The 19,865-nt window shown below is 37.7% G+C and overlaps 1 pseudogene; it reads right to left on the bottom strand.

Annotated features, from left to right (window-relative positions):
- Positions 1 to 7,818: 7,818 nt before the first annotated feature.
- LOC138905216 (uncharacterized) lies at positions 7,819 to 10,631 on the bottom strand (annotated as a pseudogene).
- Positions 10,632 to 19,865: the final 9,234 nt, after the last annotated feature.

Raw genomic sequence — 19,865 nt, 5'->3', positions numbered from 1 at the left:
GGAAAGGTAAAAATAAATATTCAACTGAATTACAGCTTTTGGAACCATTTTGATGGAACAAACATCGAAAATAAAATAAAATCATGCCCCAGTTTCTTTGAATACTGGAAAAATGTGGATTTTTGTTTTGGTGTGACCGAACCCAGAGTGAGGCTGCCTACGTATCCTTTCGGAATCAGGTCGAACGTAGTTCAATGAACATGAACTTGTTTTGATAGGATTTTTTTTTTTTTTTAAAGTACATTGGTTCCAAAAGAGGGGAAAACAAAGAAATATAAACAAGGCTTCAAAGGGATAACTAGGGTTGACCAGTGTTTGGGTAGCGAGAATGATAGCCTTTTGTCATCCCAACCTGAGAATGCTAAATATAAGAATGCCCCAACATAGCCATGTCATACATAGTATCTCTTGACCGCATCTACGTTGACGGATATATCAGTCACCTTTCCTTCTATATCTACCAAATGTAAAGCTCCTTTTGACAATACTTTCTTGACGAGGTAAGGGCCTTGCCAATTTGGTGCGAACTTTCCTTTTGCTTCTTCCTGGTGCGGAAAGATACGTTTCAAAACAAGTTGTCCTACCTCGAATTTTCTTGGGCGCACTTTCTTATTGTAAGCGCGTGCCATTCTTTGTTGGTATAACTGACCAAAACAAACTGCCGCCAAACGCTTTTCATCAATCAAATTCAACTGTTCCAATCGGGACTTCACCCATTCAGTGTCCTCAATCCCTGCTTCAACAATGATTCGGAGAGAGGGAATCTCAATTTCAGCAGGTATGACCGCTTCAGTTCCATAAACCAATAAGTAGGGCGTTGCGCCAACTGATGTACGGACAGTTGTCCGGTATCCCAAAAGAGCAAAAGGCAGTTTCTCGTGCCATTGTCTAGACCCTTGGATCATCTTCCTAAGAATCTTCTTGATGTTCTTATTTGCAGCTTCAACAGCTCCATTAGCTTTGGGACGGTAAGGAGTAGAATTGCGATGCTCAATTTTAAATTGTTCACATACCTCCTTCATCAGATGACTATTCAAATTAGCAGCATTATCTGTAATAATGGTTTTTGGAATACCGAAACGACAGATAATGTTGGAGTGAACAAAGTCTACTACTGCTTTCTTGGTAACTGCTTTCAATGTAATAGCTTCCACCCATTTGGTGAAGTAATCAATTGCAACCAAGATGAATCTGTGCCCATTTGAAGCTTTTGGCTCGATTGGGCCAATGACGTCCATTCCCCAAGCAACAAAAGGCCAAGGAGCCGACATAGGATACAACTCTGAAGGAGGCGAGTGAATCAAATCACTGTGAATCTGACACTGGTGGCACTTGCGAACAAAACGAAAGCAATCTCGTTCCATAGTAAGCCAATAATATCCTGCCCGAAGGATTTTCTTTGCTAGAACATATCCATTCATGTGCGGGCCACAAACTCCCGAATGCACCTCATTCATAATTATTTCAGCTTCTTTGGCATCCACACATCTCAACAAATTCAAATCCAGAGTTCTTTTGTATAGGATTTCCCCACTCAAAAAGAAACCATTAGAGAGTCGCCTAACAGTTCTCTTTTGATCCCTATTAGCATGTTCCGGATATTCTCTTGTTTTCAGAAACTGTTTAATATCACGATACCATGGTTCACCATCTGGTTCTGCTTCAATTGTATTGCAATAACCATGTTGATCCCGAATTTGAATTTCTAATGGGTCAATGTGAGTATTACCCGGATATGGAAGCATTGAGGCCAGGGTGGCCAAGGCATCAGCTAATTCATTGTGAAACCTGGGAATGTACCTGAATTCGATGGACTTGAACCTTTTGCTAAGATCCTCCACACATTGTCTATATGGAATGAGCTTGATGTCTCGAGTCTCCCAATCACCTTGAGCCTGCCGAATAAGCAAATCTGAATCTCCCATCACTAACAATTCATGCACATTTAGGTTTATTGCCATGTTCAGACCCATGATGCAAGCTTCATATTCTGCTGTGTTGTTTGTACAGAAAAAACGAAGTCGCGCCATGGCAGGGTAATGTTGCCCAGTAGGTGATACCAGAATTGTCCCAATCCCTACGCCTTTGATGTTGACAGCCCCATCAAAGTATAGTTTCCAAATTTGACTGTCATCTTGGACTACTTCTTCAACTAAATTAACCTCTTCATCTGGGAAATATGTGTTCAAAGACTCATACTCATCATCAACCGGGTTTTCTGCCAGATGATCAGCCAAAGCTTGTGCCTTCATGGCAGTGCGAGTGACATAAACAATATCAAACTCTGTGAGCAAGATTTGCCATTTTGCTAATTTGCCAGTTGGCATCGGCTTCTGAAAGATGTACTTCAGGGGATCCATTCGGGATATGAGGTAAGTTGTATAGGCCAAAAGATAATGCCTAAGCTTCTGGGCGACCCAGGTTAAGGCGCAACATGTCCTTTCCAAAAGAGTGTATTTGGCCTCATAAGTGGTGAACTTTTTGCTCAAATAATATATTGCTTGTTCCCTTTTGCCTGTGGCATCATGTTGACCCAGAACACAACCAAAGGAACTATCCATTACTGATAGATATAAAAACAGAGGCCTATCAGGTTCCGGCGGGACCAAAACAGGGGGATTTGACAAATATTCCTTGATCTTATCAAAAGCTTCTTGGCACTCATCTGTCCACTTGATAGCGGCGTTCTTTTTCAACAACTTAAAAATAGGCTCACATGTGGTTGTAAGCTGCGAGATGAACCTGCTAATGTAATTCAACCTCCCGAGTAAACTCATGACTTCTGTTTTGTTCTTCGGGGGAGGCAGCTCTCGAATGGTCTTTATCTTGGAGGGATCTAACTCAATGCCTCTTCGACTAACTATAAAACCCAAAAGCTTCCCAGAAGGAACTCCAAATGCACATTTGGCTGGATTGAGTTTGAGATTGTACTTTCGTATCCTTTCAAAGAACTTTTTCAAGTCTTGCACATGGTAAGCTTGTGTTCTCGACTTAATGATCACATCATCAACGTACACTTCAATCTCTTTATGCATCATGTCATGGAATATGGTAGTCATGGCTCTCATGTAAGTTGCTCCTGCATTCTTCAAACCGAATGGCATGACCCTATAACAATAAGTTCCCATGGAGTTGTGAAGGCGGTCTTTTCTGCATCTTCTTTATCCATCAGAATTTGGTGATATCCGGCATAACAATCCACAAAAGATTGGATTTCATGTTTAGCACAATTATCAACAAGGATATGAATGTTGGGTAAGGGAAAGTTGTCCTTTGGACTTGCTTTGTTTAAATCCCTATAGTCAACACAAACTCTGATTTTCCCATCCTTCTTTGGCACTGGCACAACATTTGCTAACCATGTAGTGTATCGGACGACCCTGATCACATTTGCACTTAGTTGCTTCGTGATTTCTTCTTTAATCTTATCACTCATGTCTGTCTTAAACTTCCTTTGTTTTTGCTGGATTGATGGAAAATTAGGATGTGTGGGAAGCTTATGGACTACTAGATCGGCACTCAAACCTGGCATGTCATCATACGACCAAGCAAATACATCTCTGTACTCGAACAAAACTTGAATTATGGCATCTCTCGTCTTTTGTTCAGTATGAATGCTTATTTTTGTTTCTCTGGTTTCTTCAGGACTTCCCAGGTTAATTGCCTCAGTTTCATTTAAGTTAGGCTTAGGCTTATTCTCAAATTGATCCAATTGCCTTTTCATTTCTCTAAAAGCCTCATCTTCGTCATACTCAACTTCTTGATTCATTATTTCGAGATTAGACAGCTTTTTAAGATCTGGGCATGAATTCCGCATGCATGTCATATTTTTAAAGCCAACATTATCGAAACTGAAAATGATAAAAAAAAAAAAAAATTAACAAAAATTAGGGAAATAAAAAGATAGAATTTTACTACGAAAATGGAACTTCATTTCATTGAATTTGAAAGGATAGAAGGGTTAACATCACAGCAAAGCAATTAAACTAAAATATCTGGATTACAACCCTTAAAATAATCCAAATACAGAAAAAACAACAAAACAGGCTACCAAGACTCCTTCCTGATGGGAAGAGGAGTTGCTTCCCAGTTGCTGAGCGAGGTATCTGGACCAATAAGTTGAACACTTGCACGGCTAGGGCCCTCCCCAACTTGAACCATATTAATCTCATAGAACATCTCCTTGAGACCCTGGCAAACTCCGTCAATGTCATCCTGAGTAGAAGGATTTTGGACTTCTTCAAATTGTGGCTTGACAAAAGAGTAGGCAATGTGAGGGATTGGTTTGGACAGCTTCCAACCATTCTTTTTGCGGGCCTTGGCTCTTTCTATGTCAGCTGATGTTGGTTTAAAGTCCAAGCCAAAGGTATTTTTCTTCGAAAATATAGCAATGGGGTTCACAATTCCTTGCAGAGAGGATCCCAATCCTTTTCCTGGTTCATAGCCGTTCCTCAACATCAGCGAAGCTACCATCATAGATGTGGCTGAAAGACGGGGATGCAGAATTGGTTTTCCTTCTTCCACTTGGTCCACCTCTATCACCTCAAATGCTTGATATATGATGGATTCACATCCTTCCTTGGCCTCGATATATGGAATGGATGGGTCTTTATAGACAGATGAGTCGTCCTCCCCATGAACAATAATTTCTTGCCCGTCACACTCGAATTTGACCATTTGATGTAGGGTGGATGGTACAGCTCTGGCCATATGGATCCAAGGCCTTCCCAAAATAAAATTATAGGAAGTTTCCATATCTAACACTTGAAAGACAATGTTAAAATCAACCGGGCCGATTGTCATGGTGAGTTCAATTTCCCCAATAGTGTCTCTTTTTGAACCATCAAAAGCTCTGATGCTGACATTACTGGTTCGAATTCTGTTATTGTCGATGTTCAGCTGTTGTAGAGTAGAAAGGGGACACACATCTACACTTGAGCCTCCGTCAATCATGACTCCTTTTACGTAGTGCCCTTCACATTTGACCATAAGATGCAAAGCTCTATTGTGGCCAGCCCCTTCCTCAGGCAAATCATCATCGCTGAAAGTAATTCTATTTACTTCAAAGAATCTTTCAGCCATTTTTTCTAGCTGATTCACCGTTGTCTTTTCTGAGATATATGCCTCGTTCATAGTTTTGATCAACACACGACGATGCTCTTCTGAATGCAAAAGCAGAGATAACAAAGATATCTGAGCAGGAGTTTTCCTTAGTTGGTCAATGATTGAGTAGTCTTGCAATTTCATCTTCTTAAAGAATTCCTCTGCTTCTTTTTCTGCAACGGGTTCTTTCACTGGCAAGTGACTTTCCCTGGCTTGCTTAGCTTTTCTCAATTCCTCTGGTGAATAACACCTTCCAGAGCGGGTCAAGCCCCCCATTTCACCTGTTTCTTCAACTATCTCTTTTCCTTTGTATGTCATGAAAGTCTTGTTATAATTCCAGGGAATAGCTTTTGTGTTTGTCACTAGGAGTTGGGCAACAGGTCGGATCACGACTGGCTCTGTTATATTCCTCAAACCGTTATTCGGAATGATCTTTTGAATGCCTCCGGGGATGTAAAGTTTTGGCCCACCCAATTGAACCGCAACCTTTTTTGTGCTTCCAGGAACATAGAGAATCGTTTTTTCAGAACATGCCAAGTTCAAACTAGAATTCGCACCTTTCACCATCAATGGTGCCAATTGCGGCGGGCTCACTATCACTTTTGGTTCTGGCCCTATGGTTCTAACAACCATCTCTGTCTTGCCAGACTGCTTATAATCCCGATCATCACAAATCATCCCAATAAAATGTGTATTATCATGAGTTGGGAGCGGATTGTTTGTGATATTAGGAGTATCCTCATTGTTTGTTACCACAATTGCCTTTGCTTCAATCAAATTTTCAATGGCTTTCTTTAATGTCCAACAGTTTTCAGTACTATGCCCTTGGGTGTTAGAGTGATACTCACATCTTGCATTTGAGTCAAAACCTTTTGAATTTGGATTCACATAACGCGGCATAATAGGTTCAATCAACTTCAACTGCATCAACTTTCGAAATAGGCTTGTATACGATTCTCCAATTGGGGTGAACTCTTTCTTTGGCTCCTGTTCTCTCACATATTCTTGTCGGGGACGAGGATTATATGGTGCCTGAAAATTTGGCCGGAGTTGACGGGAGCCTTGTGAAATCGGTGCCTGCCATTGTTGGTGATTGGGAGGCCTAGCATAAGCCTGAGCATTAAACACTGTGTACTGTTGCAGGGGAACTGAGTATCGGGGACCTTGAGGCGGATAATAATGTTGAAGAGAATTGGATAGTCCTTGTTGAAATTGCACGTAAGAAGGAGCTATTCCTCTTTGAACTCCCCCGAACCCAGATGCCATCATGGATCCTTCCTCCTTCTTTTTCCGATTTCCAAAACTGCCTGACCCGCTTTGAATTGCTTGTGTGGTCGCCTTAAGGGCTGCCTGACTCACAATTTTGCCCGACTTCATGCCATTCTCAACTATTTCACCAATCTTAATCGCCTCAGCGAAAGGTTTACCAATGGCGGCCAACATGTAATGGAGGTAATCTGGATCCTGAGCTTGGAGAAAATAGTCAATCATTTCTGCCTCTTTCATTGGTGGTTTGACCCTAGCAGCCTGCTCTCTCCACTTAATTGCATATTCTCTGAAGCTTTCTGTTGGTTTCTTTTTTATGTTGACGAGAGAGGAGCGGTCTGGCACTATATCAATATTGTACTGAAACTGTTGGACAAAATCTTGAGCCATGTCATTCCAAACGTGCCAGTGAGAGATGTCTTGATCTATGAACCACTCTGAAGCAATTCCTGTCAAACTTTCCCCAAAATAAGCCATGAGCAATTCTTCTTTGCCTCCCGCTCCCCTTAGTTGGTTACAATACCTCTTCAAATGGGCAACGGGATCACCATGCCCATCATACTTGTCAAACTTGGGGGTCTTGAAGCCGGGTGGCAAATGAACATGGGGAAACATGCATAGATCGTTAAACGAAACACTCTTGTGGCCCCCCAAACCCTGTATGTTTCTCATGGTTTGTTCCAAGCTCTTTATTTTTCTGGTCATTTCCTCTTGTTCCATATTCTTTTCGGGCTTTTCGATCTCAATTGGGAACACATTATGAGGAGTGTGCTTGTATGAATCTGGAACCTTTAAAGTCAGTTCTGGAGAGTAATGTTGGGCATCATGAGCATCCAGCTCTGGATCATTATTGGACTTTTGAGCAAGAGCCGGTTGAGGGACAGTGAAAGTATGGACAATGGGTATAGTAGGTGGGTCATTTCTGAGGGGTGCGATTGGAGGACGTGGAATGGAGGTACTGGGGATAGTGGGAAGGTTAAAGCTCGGACTGAATCCAAGTTGGTACAATGGGTTACTTGTTATGGAGATAGGCACTTGAGTGGCAACTGACACATTATGAAGATTGTCTGAAGGCCCTATGGGTAATGAGGGCGGTGCTTGTCCATTCACCCAGGCTTGGTACATCTCTGCCAATTGTTGCTTCAACACTCTCACTTCTTCAACCAGTCCTGAACCTTGTTCAACCAATTGTCCATGGACATCATCATTATCTGACTCATTCTCACTGTTGTTTGCCATTCTACTTTTTCCTTTTGATCTCGTGTTGTAAGGGTGAGTCGCCAGTTTAAACCACAAACCAACCACCTCTGTTTTACTTTATCTTTTAAAATGACAAACAACAAACGTGTTAGAGTTAGGCATTTTGCAGATATTAATCACACATTATATGTTATGCACCTAATGCCATTTTCGTTTCTAAAATGATCTTGGAAGGCTTTATGTTTCATCCCGGCTTATTGATATATTGGTTTATTTTCATCTTGAATTTAACGGGTTTTTTTTTATTATTTTATTTTTTTTAATCATTTTTTTTAGATTAATTATGGTTATGATCGCATCCGATGAGGATTGCCTACGTATCATGACGCCGCATGAATCAGACCATTACGTAGTTCAGGGAAAAATAATAATAGTAGTTTTTTTTATTTATTTATTTTTTTTTTTTTAATAAAACGAAATAATACAATAACAGAAAGGACATTACATTGAAAATGACTTACCAAACTCTGACAAGACTAAAAGACAGCGATTTTAAAGATTCAACAATGACTCAAACTAAAACATAACTACTACATAAAAAGTTCTAACAACTACGACTATAATTCAACTCCACAATCTTCTGGCTTTCAAACACTGGAACATCTGCTCATGGTGGGGCTTGCCCTGGTTGACCCCCTAATGTACGGTACATCCTTTCTAACTCTGCTGCAAGATGACGGGCAAAAGTAGGTGCATGCTCCAAAAACTTCTCATAATCCATCCCTTGGCAGTTCACATAACTTTGAGCGGTGTAAACAGCCAAATTATGAACTTGCTCTTTGAAGTACTGGAAATTTTGGTCTCGATCTTGTAACTGCTGCTGGCGAGTGGTGGCTATCTCCCTTATGTGGCCCTCACGATCTAAGGCTGACTCCAACTGAGCCCGAAGTCTAGCCTGCTCGAGTCTCGCCTGAGCCATCTCCCTATCAAAATCTGCATGCTGGTATTCTCTATTGTACCTTCTCATTTCTTCCAATTGTGCATGGAGCTGAGCTTCTGAACGTACCCAATGGGCCTTCTCTCTCTCGAATTGAGCCCTCTTTTCTTCAAATTGTGTTACTTGGCGATCCTTACTTGATTCGGCCTTCTCATTTAGCTGTACGATCTTTTCATTGGCTTTGTCCAATGACTTTTCAGTCTTTGCCAAGAGGGAATCATAATCTTGCACTTTTTCCATCAGATTGGCAATGGTTCTCTGGTCTTTCCAACTTCTCACTGGCACTTCAAAGGCTTTCTTCATCTGTTGAAGTTGAACACGAAGGGCTTCATTTTTGCAGATCAGACTCTTCTTTTCCCCTTCGGCTTCTTGTTCTTGCAAGTCTTTCTCAAAATTGAGGTTTCTCAGCCTTTCTTCTAAGACATGAATAGTTGTTTTGTATCCCTTTTCCCGTTCACCCCAAGCCAACCGTTCTTGGATTTTATCATCAAAGGCTTGAACATGCGGCCTTTTTGTGGGCCTTTTGGGCTTTGGCACATCATCCACGTGAGACCTCTTCCCAAACCATATAGCATAACCCGGATCTACCTCACCTCTCGCAGGATCTGGCACCTGAGTATCATATTTCAAGTAGCGACAACCATTCCAAATTTGCTGGATTAAAGCTTCGGGGAGTGGGGCTTCGGGGTGTAGCTCAATAACTTGCACACTCAAATCTTCATCCTTAGGTACTACTTGGTACCTTCCTAGCTGTCTTAGAACTCTGTGTGGCGCATACGGCTGGACACTTCTCAAACCCAACAACAGCAAATAACTTTTTAGGGCCGACATGTGTTATCACCTCTCTTAGCGGGAGCCATCCCAAAGTCCACTCAATTTGACTTGCATTTAAAGATCTTAGGTGGGATATCCAGGCTTCCACCCCTTCTGGAGAGTTGTAATCTTTTACTCTTTCTTCGTAACTCTCAATGGAATTGTCCTTGTTCGGACCATAGCTCATGAACTTGGGGTGATGTCGGAGATGCTCAATCAACCACATTTGTAACAAAATATTGCACCCTTCGAAGAATTTTGCCCCGGACTTGCACAAAGTCAACGCCCAATAAATGTCTGATAAAATGATCGGGGCAAGAGTGTGATGTTCTTTGGTAGTGAGGACCTGTACAACCCTGGCTATGCGGGTATCAATGGTCCGCTTCTCGTTTGGGAAGACCATAATTCCCAGAAACGCCATTATGAAGGCGAAGCGACGATGAATCTGCCATGTGTCTTTGTTCTGCTTGTTGTTAAGGCCCTTTTCATGCATTTCAAACCCATTTGGCTGCCCGAACCTAGAGTACAGGAAGTAGAAAGAACAACACCCTTCGACTACGTTGGTCTTTCTGATTTGCTTACTGATGTTCAGAAGATCGAAGAATCGATGTACAGAAAGATCCCTCGGGAATATGAGCTCCTGTTTTCTCAAATCCCTGCCAAACCTAGAATATCCAGCTATCTCTTCTAAAGTGGGAGTTAGCTCAAAATCGGAGAAGCAAAAAACATTGTGAACAGGGTCCCAAAAAGTCACTAGTGCCTCAATCAAATCGTCCCGTGGTTTAATTTTCATAATATCTGTGAGGGCTCCCAGGTGCTTGGTGACCCATTTCTGACCATCTTCTCCTAAATCATACCACCACATCTGAAGCTGAAGTGGAGCCTCGTCTACAACGGTAAACGGTGTGTTCTGGACAGTGCTCATTTTGTACCTGTGGGTGGTTAAGGTTAGGGTTGACACTAGTCTCAAGAGACAGAACCAATGCACTCCTTTTGTAAACAATCTTTTGTAAATAACTCAATTTTAAGAAAAATCAACGAAAAAGGGGGCTATTTTTGCAATTGTGACCGAAGAAAGGGTGGCTATTTTGCAACTATGGCCCCTTCTTACTTTCAAGGATAGCTTTAGGGCCGAGGGAAGGGCATTATGGTAAAAGTGATACCCAATTGACAGACACGTCCGTTCTTGCGAGAACAGCCCTTCAACAATTTTGAAGATGTTCTAAGGCTATTCCGACAGGAATGATTTGGGATTAACCAAAGCTGGATCTGCTTATTTGTTTTTTGATTAAAAAAAATACTAGACACATTTCTTCTTTTTTTTTTTTGTTATTTTATAAAAATGGGGCCGAACCCTATGAAGGTTGCCTACGTATCTCACATCCGGTGAGAATCAGACCCGCGTAGTTCGTAAATATTTTAGGAATAGGATGACACTTTTTTTTTTTTTTTGAAAAATTCAATTTTTTTTTTGGGATAAATACTGAGATTTTCGAAAATCGGGTAAATTTTCTCCCTCATATTTTCTTCTTTCTGGTTTTCCCTCAATATTTTTATATTTTTATTTTATTTTAGAAACCGGTCAACATGCACAAACCAAATTAAACATAATGCACAAGTAGCACATAAGATGCATCAGGATGGTCTTGTAATTTGGGGTACACCTGTCCTAGACGGACCCAACCCCTGTGTTGAGTCCCCAAAGTCAAATGCACATGATGCAAACAAACGTTCCTACTAGGGATCCGGCATGAGGCTATGTTATTCTAGGTTTAAATCCTAAGGGGGGTGTTTTAGACCTGGCTTACCCAAGCGGACAGCTTGAGCCGAGGTGGGGGTAACGTACCGGGAGCACGAAAGTCTACCCGGCCTAGTTACTGACCCAGCCTTGTTCTAATTGGTATGACTTCTAACAGAAAAGTGGGCCACGCGCACGTGTGCACCATAAATTCAGAAGACTCAGAAGGGAGGCGTAAGAAGATAATTTAATACAGTTCAAATAATATCAAAGCGGTACATAAGCGACAATTAGCACATTAGACTCAAAAATACATTAATAACATCAAATCAATAAAGCCAAGTATAAATCATCTTATAAGCTCGAATTCTAAACCCCGAACTAGAAGTTCTGGGTTCTTGTCCCCAGCAGAGTCGCCAGAGCTGTCACACCTCCTTTTTCCCGAGGGAATAGGAAAGAAAGGAGTTTTTCCAATTTAAGTGACATTAATCGAAATGGAATTATTTATTAGATTCAGAGTCGCCACTTGGGATAAAATCTGGTGTCCCAAGTCACCGGTTTATTTTAAATCCCAAATCGAGGAAAGTTTACTCTGTTTTACGGTCCGCGAACACAGAAGACCGGGTAAGGAATTCTGTTAACCCGAGAGAAGGTGTGAGACACTCTCGAATTCCGTGGTTTTAGCACGGTCGCTTTAATCATACCTGGCTTAATTAAATTATTTAATTACTTATTTTAGAACCTATGCACATTTACCTTTTTACCGCTTTTAATTGCTTGATTATTCGTAATTATAAAATTATCTCAAAATGAATCACGCGTACGTGTATTCGTTTTGTTTGGTGTGTCAAGAATCATGTCACGCGTACGTATACATAATTAATAACATTTTCTTATTATTAAGATTGCTCGGTTAAAGTCGCGCGAACGCGTACCTTGGTTTTAATTTTGGAAATCGTAATTATGTCACGTGAACGTATACATAACTATGATTATTTGATCAACTAAGAACATGCCCAAAGCATCATAGTACATTTATGAATTAGAATATTAATCACAGATGGATTCGTTTAACTCATATCTTACTATCATTAAACTCAAATCACTATCACGTCTTATTAGTGTAACAAGCTATAATTTTTAAGGCAACTTCTATATCACAGTATGGTTTTAATAAATTAATCTATTCTCTTATATTAACAAACTATAATCTCCAAACATGTATCCTTCTGTTACAACTCACTCTATTTGAAAATAATCCAATGCGCCAAAAGTACATAATATAATTGTAATTAAATTTAAACTCCAAAAGAAAATAATTATGCAACTATATTCACATCAGACAAAGTATAGAAAGATAAAATCTATTACTTTAAACAAACATAAAACTAGTAACACTGTAAACGTTCAAATGCTTCGACAAATGGGCTAACAACTTAAAACCTTAGAATTCAAAGAACATTGTTTCATTCACTAACTGCACTACATTTTAAAGTTAGAATAATTAAAGTTATCTCATCTGATTTATTATCACAAATTAAACTCAAAATAACTTAAACAGATAACATCAAACATGGATTATCTAATAACGATAACGGCTTAAAAATGTTACCCAAAGACTCATCGGATTAAAATGGAGATAACATGATAACATACTCAAAATTAATATCTTCACCAAACTAATATTAAATATTAAGAAGCTTAAAAGGTACATATTTGTTCATGGCATAATTTAAAATACTAACAAAATGAAAGACTGACCTTTTGTAGAAAAGTAACAAAGAGAAATTCGATGCTCTATCGGAATATCAAATCAAGACGGAGATCATGAACGGAGTCACTAACCGGAAACCTCAAATCCGACCTCAAGCATACTTTATTTCAAAACCAAGTTTACTAAGAGAGGTAGTGAAGAAACCTTTTGTGAGCAAACCAGTGTGTGTTCGTGTATGAAAATCTAAGTCTTCTTAATTAGACTAGAATCAACGTTTTCTCCTTTCTTTGAAAAAAAGGATCCCCCCTTTTCTTTTTCTTCCGTGTATATTTATAGATGAATGGAGATTATCCTTAAAAGAGTGAGTTGTTGGTTAGATGTGTGTATGTGATATCGTGTGTGAGTGACGTGAAACGTGGGGGTAATTGTGTGCAAATGGTCGTGTGCAGGTGAAAAGAAAAAATGGAAACTGTTTTCTTTTGTACTTAGTCAGCATGATTCTTAGGAAATCAAATATTGCAATTGTGGGCAATTCTTGTCTCGTTCTCTGAGATGTCAAAAAGAAACCATATAATTAAAAAAAAACACTAAGAAAAGTATTAAAATCACTAGCTCTCTCTCTTATTAAAAATCTAATTAAAATAAATTTTATATATATATATATATATATATATATATATCCTAAGAATGTGAATATTTTTGTACCTTTTTTTTTTAATTCTTTAATTTTTTTTTTCAAATAAAACCTATTAAGAGTAAGATAAAAGTTTAAAATATCAAGATTAGACCTAAAAGATATATTTACACTAAAGTATAGAATTTAGGGTGTGGTCAAAAATTAGGTGTTCACAATATCTATGTTATATTATAGAAAAATAGTGATAAAATATTAAGCCAGTTAACAATTTAATAAAAAGTCACATTAGTAAATATTTAGTACTAAATACTTGGTAATTTAATAAAAATAAAATAAAAAATAAAAAAATTATTTAATTACTATTTGATGTGTATCCTTTAATTATATAAATTTTGTTATATTTCTACAGACTGTATTAATAAATAAAATAGCAACTAAAATTTATTAAAATAATATGATATATTAGATCATAAGATTCTTTAAGTTTGTCCGTGCATGGCGTGAGGTGTAACACTAGTATTATTAAAAGGAGAGGAAAAACCCTCTCATTAACCCAAGTGGTAGCCTTAAAATTAGCCATACGTAATGTATAACTAATTAACTATTAACTAATAACTAATTTATCTATATGGCATAACCAGAAAACAACAACATATAACTTATTTCTTAATTAATTAATTATAAATAAGTAAATCAAAATATTATAAAATTTACTATATAATACTTAAAATTAATTATAAATAACTAAATCAAAATATTAGAAAATTTACTATATTATACTTTAAAATATTATTAATAAATTTAAATAAGTTAATAATTTCGAGTATTAATTTAAAATAATATAAATATTTATATCAAGATCAAAATTAATTTCTCATGTAGGTAATTTAGTATAAAAAAAAAAGTTAAATTTTTATCCTACAACTAAAAGAGAAAGAAAATTTAATTGCATGTGATATAAAAATAATTATGTTTATCTATATATCTATATCTATATATCATTAAACGCCAAAGAAAAAACTACCACATTTACCCAAGTGATAGCCTAGAAAAAAGTCACATGACATAATTAGTTAATAATTAATTATTTAGTTAATAACTAATTATTAGAAATTAACAAATAAATTAACTAACTAAAATTAACTACTCAAACATGGGTGAGGGTTGGTTTAGGTTAGTTAATTTCTTTGTTTCTTTTTTTTTTTCAAAAATTATTTTCATTTTTATTTTTTGATATAAAAGTATATTTATTCATTAAAAATCAGACAATATTATTGAGAAAAATATAATAAAATTAAAATAAAAACTTATTTCAAGAGTAATAAAATATATATATATATATATATATATATATATATATATATATATATATATATATATATATATATTATTACAGAAAGAAAGTAGCAAACAAAAATATTAAACAAGTAATAAGCTAATGATTTCTATTAACAATGTATTATACTACACATGGGATAATATAATAAAGAAATATCTAGAATAAAAAAGTTATTCGATGCCTATATAAGTCCCATTAATTTAAGTGAGATTTTATTCATTAAAATTCAGACAATACCTATTCTATCTATATAGAATAGGAGAAACAAATCAATGTGATGCGTGTAACAACAAAAATTTAATAAGTGTCAAATTTTAGGACAAAGCTCCAACAAATTTGAAGATTCAAAAATTATTAAAGAAAATAAAAAAAATAAAAATGATAAAAAACAAAGATATTAACTACTCAAACATGGGTGAGAGTTCGTTTTAAAATAAAATATTTTTGTTTTTTTAAAATAAAAAGTGTATTTATTCATTAAAATTCAGACAATATTATTGAAAACAATAGAATAAATATAAAATAAAAAATATTTCAAGAGTACTAAAATATGTATATTCTATTATATTACAAAAACAAAACGAGCAAACAAAAATATTAAACAAAGTAATATGCTAAAGAAAAAACTATTAACAATGTAATAATACTTAACATTGGCTAATATAAAAAAAATACAGAACAAAAAAGTTATTCAATGACTATATAAGTCCCTTTAATTTAATAGAGATTTTATTATTGGGTATATCGTATTGACAAATAAGATGACAATTAAAATTTATTAAAACAATACGATCTAATATGTTCAAACAAGCATAATCACATCATTGCGGTGACCGGATGAATGGAATACCGCGAACTACGGGCCTCACCAAGAATCCGCTCCCGCAACCTATCCATATTGGGCACACAAATCCAGCCCTGAAGTCTCAATATCCCATCATCACAATAGTCACCTCCTTGGCATCACCGCGATGCATCGTGTCCTTAAGGACAAGTATGTGGGGATCATCATACTGAAATGACTTGATGCGCTCAAACAAAGATGACCATGAAACCACGCAAGCAAGAACCAGTCTATGCTTCAAAACATCCAACTTCACGAATGGTGATATCATAGTCGTTTAGTAGTTCTAACCACCTTCGTTGACTCAAGTTCAAATCCTTTTTCTTTTATAGGTGTTGTAGACTCCTGGGATCTGTGAACACTTCACATGACACGCTGTAAAGGTAGTGCCTTAAAATATTCAGCGCGTGAACAATGGTTGATAACTCCAAATCATACACTGGGTGGTTTTTCTCATGGGGCTTCAACTGACGCGAAGTATAAGCAATCACTCTACCCTCCAGCATCAATACATACCCAATGCCAATCTATGAAGCATCACATTAGCATGCATAAGAACACGATACTAAAGGCAAAACCAGAACTAGAGCTATAGTCAAGACAATCTTGAGCTTCTGAAAGCTCTCCTCACACTTATCAGACCACCTGAACGGGCACCTTTCTGAGTCAATCTAGTTAAAGGAGTTGTGATGGATGAGAAACCCTCCATGAAACAACGATAATACCCAGCCAATCCTAGAAAACCCTAGATCTCAGTAGCGGTAGAAGGCTTCGGCCAACTCTGAATTGCCTCAATATTATTTGGACCCACCTTAGTCGCCCCACTGAACACCACGTGGACTAAGAATTCCATCGAGTCTAACCAAAACATGCACTTGGAGAATTTATCATACAGTTTCTTCTCCCTCAAGGTGTAGAGCACGATCCTCAAATACTGATGAAGATCCTACCGACTGCGATAATACACCAATACATCATTAATGAATATAATGACAAAGGAATCAAGATACGGATGAAACACGATGTTCATCAAGTGCATAAAGGCTACTGGGCATTGGTCAGCCCAAAAGGCATCATTAAAAACTCATAGTGACCGTAGCAGGTCCTGAAAGTCGTCTTCAGAATACCTGAAGCCTGAATCTTTAACTAATGATACCTCGATCTCAGATCAATCTTCGAGAATACCGTAGCACCCTGAAGTTAATCAATACATTATTATATGCGGTAGTGGGTAATGTTTCTTAATAGTAACCTTATTCAGTTGTCTGTAGTCAATAAACATCCTCATAGGGCCGTCTTTCTTCTTCACAAATAGAGCTGGAGCACCCCAAGATGAAATACTCGGTCTGATGAAAACCTTATCAAGCAACTCTTGAAGTTGTTCCTTTAATTCCTTCAACTCGACTGGTGCCATGCGATATGGTGGAATAGATATGGGGTGAGTGCCCAGCACCAAGTCAATACAAAATCATTATCCCTATCGCGTGGCATACTTGGTAGGTCTACTGGAAACACATATGGAAACTCTCTCACTATCGAAACAGACTCAACGGTAGGAGTATCAGCACTAACATCCCTCACCAAGGCTAAGTATTCCAAGCACCACTTCTTAATCGTTCGTTGTACCTTTAGAAAAGACACCACCCTACTAGGAACATGACCCAATGTACCTCTCCACTCCAACCTCGGCAATCCTAGCATAGCCAATGTCACGGTCTTAGCATGACAAATAAGAATAGCGTATTATGGTGACAATCAATCCATGCCCAAAATCACATCATAATCCTCCATATTGAGTAACAAAAGGTCAACCCTAGTCTCATAACCCCCGATAGTGACCAAACAAGAACAATAGACACGCTCTACAACAATAGAATCCCCAACAGGCATAGACACATAAATAGGGGTACCCAAAGAATCACGAGACATATCCAAATATAAAACAAAATAGGATGACACGTATGAATAAGTAAAATCCAGACCAAATAAAACTGATGTATTTATATAACAAACCGATACAATACCTATGATAACAACATTTGATGCAACGACCTTAGTCTTACCAGGGAAACCATAACAATGTGCTTGGCCTCCCCCTCATATGTTCAAACAAGCATAATCACAAATTAAGTTAATTAATATTTTTTAATATAGACCGCGCATCGCGCGAGTATGATTCCTAGTATTGTAGTAAAAGAAAAAAAACTTATTAATGTATATGATGAAATCAAAACTTGAAAAGGAGTAGAAGAAAAGAACAGTTGTAAAGGACAATTGGCAGGGAAACAAGAATAAAACAAAGGTGCGTCTTACTCCTCTAACCCATGAGATAAAGTTATCCGCCGCCTTGATAAGTAGGGATTTTGACTGCTTATTAGCATCTTATAGCTTTTGTTTTAGTTCGAAAGTATTGAATTATGTTCCCGAAACTGATGAAATTGTGCAAATTGCAGGAATGCTGGAAGTTTGGTCTATCAAGATGAAATCCGGCTCAAAAAGGAGTGTTCCGAAGCACAAGACAGTAAAGGGCGCAGAAGCACAAATGTGCGGTCCGTAGAAGAAATTGCGGACCGTAGAATTCTATCTGTGGTCGCAAACCAAGAAGCAAAATTCAACAGAACTTTCAGTGATGTGCGGCCGCAGAACTAGGCTCTTATAGACAAAGATGCAAAGTTTAGAGAATATGCAAGAAGACAAAGTCCTGAAGCCTTTGTAAAGTGCGGACCGCACAAAAATTGTGTGGCCGCAAAAGTTTTCCTCGCGGCCGTAGTCTAGAAATGTGCGACCGCAGAAACCTCCTTCCTGCCAACTGAAAAAATCTACGGACCGCACATGGGATTGTGCGGCCGCAGAATCTCTCGAGGGGCATTTTTGTCCGTAATTTTTGGCCTTGTATAAATAGACGAGTTTCACAAAATTAGGTCAAGTTTGAAAATACAAGGTTGTTGTAGCCATTTCTTTTAGCTATTTTAGGAAATTTTAGCTTATTTGAGTATTTTAACATTAGATTTTATCATTTTAATCTTCCATTATGAGTTTAATTAGCTTTTCTTCTTTATTTTCTGCAAATTATTATGAGTAGATAGATTTTTATTAGGGTTGTGACCCAACCCAAGTGTATAAACCTTATGGGTAATTTATTTAGTGCTTGTTTATGATTGGGTGTTGATTATTTAGCTTAGTTCATGCATCAATTTTAGAATTAATGGTTGCGAACATTGATTCATGCCTATTTGACATAACCTCTACTTGAGAAAGAGAGACCTAGTCTAGGATAACTTAGCTAACAAGGAATTAGGTTAATTGAGAGATTGATTAACCTAATTAAAGGGTTCAAACTAGGGATAGTAAGAACCCGACTGGAGCTCTTATCAACTGTTTTGGTTGATATCCATTTGGACTTCAGAAAAATAAATCAGGCAAAATCACTCTTTGACCGAGAGGTAGTGAGTGGGTAACGTAGAGTTGAGAGTTATAATACATCCCAATCAATAAAACAAGCGCTAACGTCTTTATCACATTAGGCAAACACCCAGGTTATGGTCATAGCCCTAGGCCTTTAAAATATTTGGAAAAACACCAAAAATACTGATTCGCTTCTAGTTTCTTTTCTTAGCTTATAATTGTTAGAATAAAATTAGAATTAGAAATCAAAACCTGTTGTGGAAGTGCAATTAGCTATTCCTTTCGCTTTCGTCATGTATATGTAACGATCCGGCCGGTCCCCATTCCTGTTTTCCCCATTCCTGCTTCCTTTTGTGCTTTTCAGCTATATTATGATATATCGAGTTAATTGGTTCGGGTCCGAAGTAGTTTCAGAGTGGATTGAGACACTTAGTCTCTTATTTAGAAGCTAAAGTTAGAAAATTCAACCGGATGTTGACTCAGATGTAAACGATCCCGGAATTGAATTTGGATGGTTCCATTAGCTTCGTTAGGTGATTTTGGACTTAGGAGCGTGTCCGGAATGTAATTTGGAGGTCCGTAGTGAAATTAGGCTTGAATTGGCGAAAGTTGGAAATTTGGCGATTTCGGTCGGGGAAATTTAATATCGGGGTCGGAATGGATTTCCGGAAATTTGGAATAGGTTCGTGGTGTCATTTGTGACGTGTGTGCAAAATTTAAGGTCATTCGTACGTGGTTTGGTATGTTTCGGCGTCGTTTGTGGAATTCGGAAGTTTAGAAGTTCCTAGGCTTGAATCCTAGGGTAATTT

The sequence above is a fragment of the Nicotiana tomentosiformis genome, chromosome 2 (genome assembly GCF_000390325.3).
Source record: "Nicotiana tomentosiformis chromosome 2, ASM39032v3, whole genome shotgun sequence".
Classification (NCBI taxonomy): Eukaryota; Viridiplantae; Streptophyta; class Magnoliopsida; order Solanales; family Solanaceae; genus Nicotiana; species Nicotiana tomentosiformis.
This window is presented reverse-complemented; position numbering and strand designations above follow the sequence as displayed.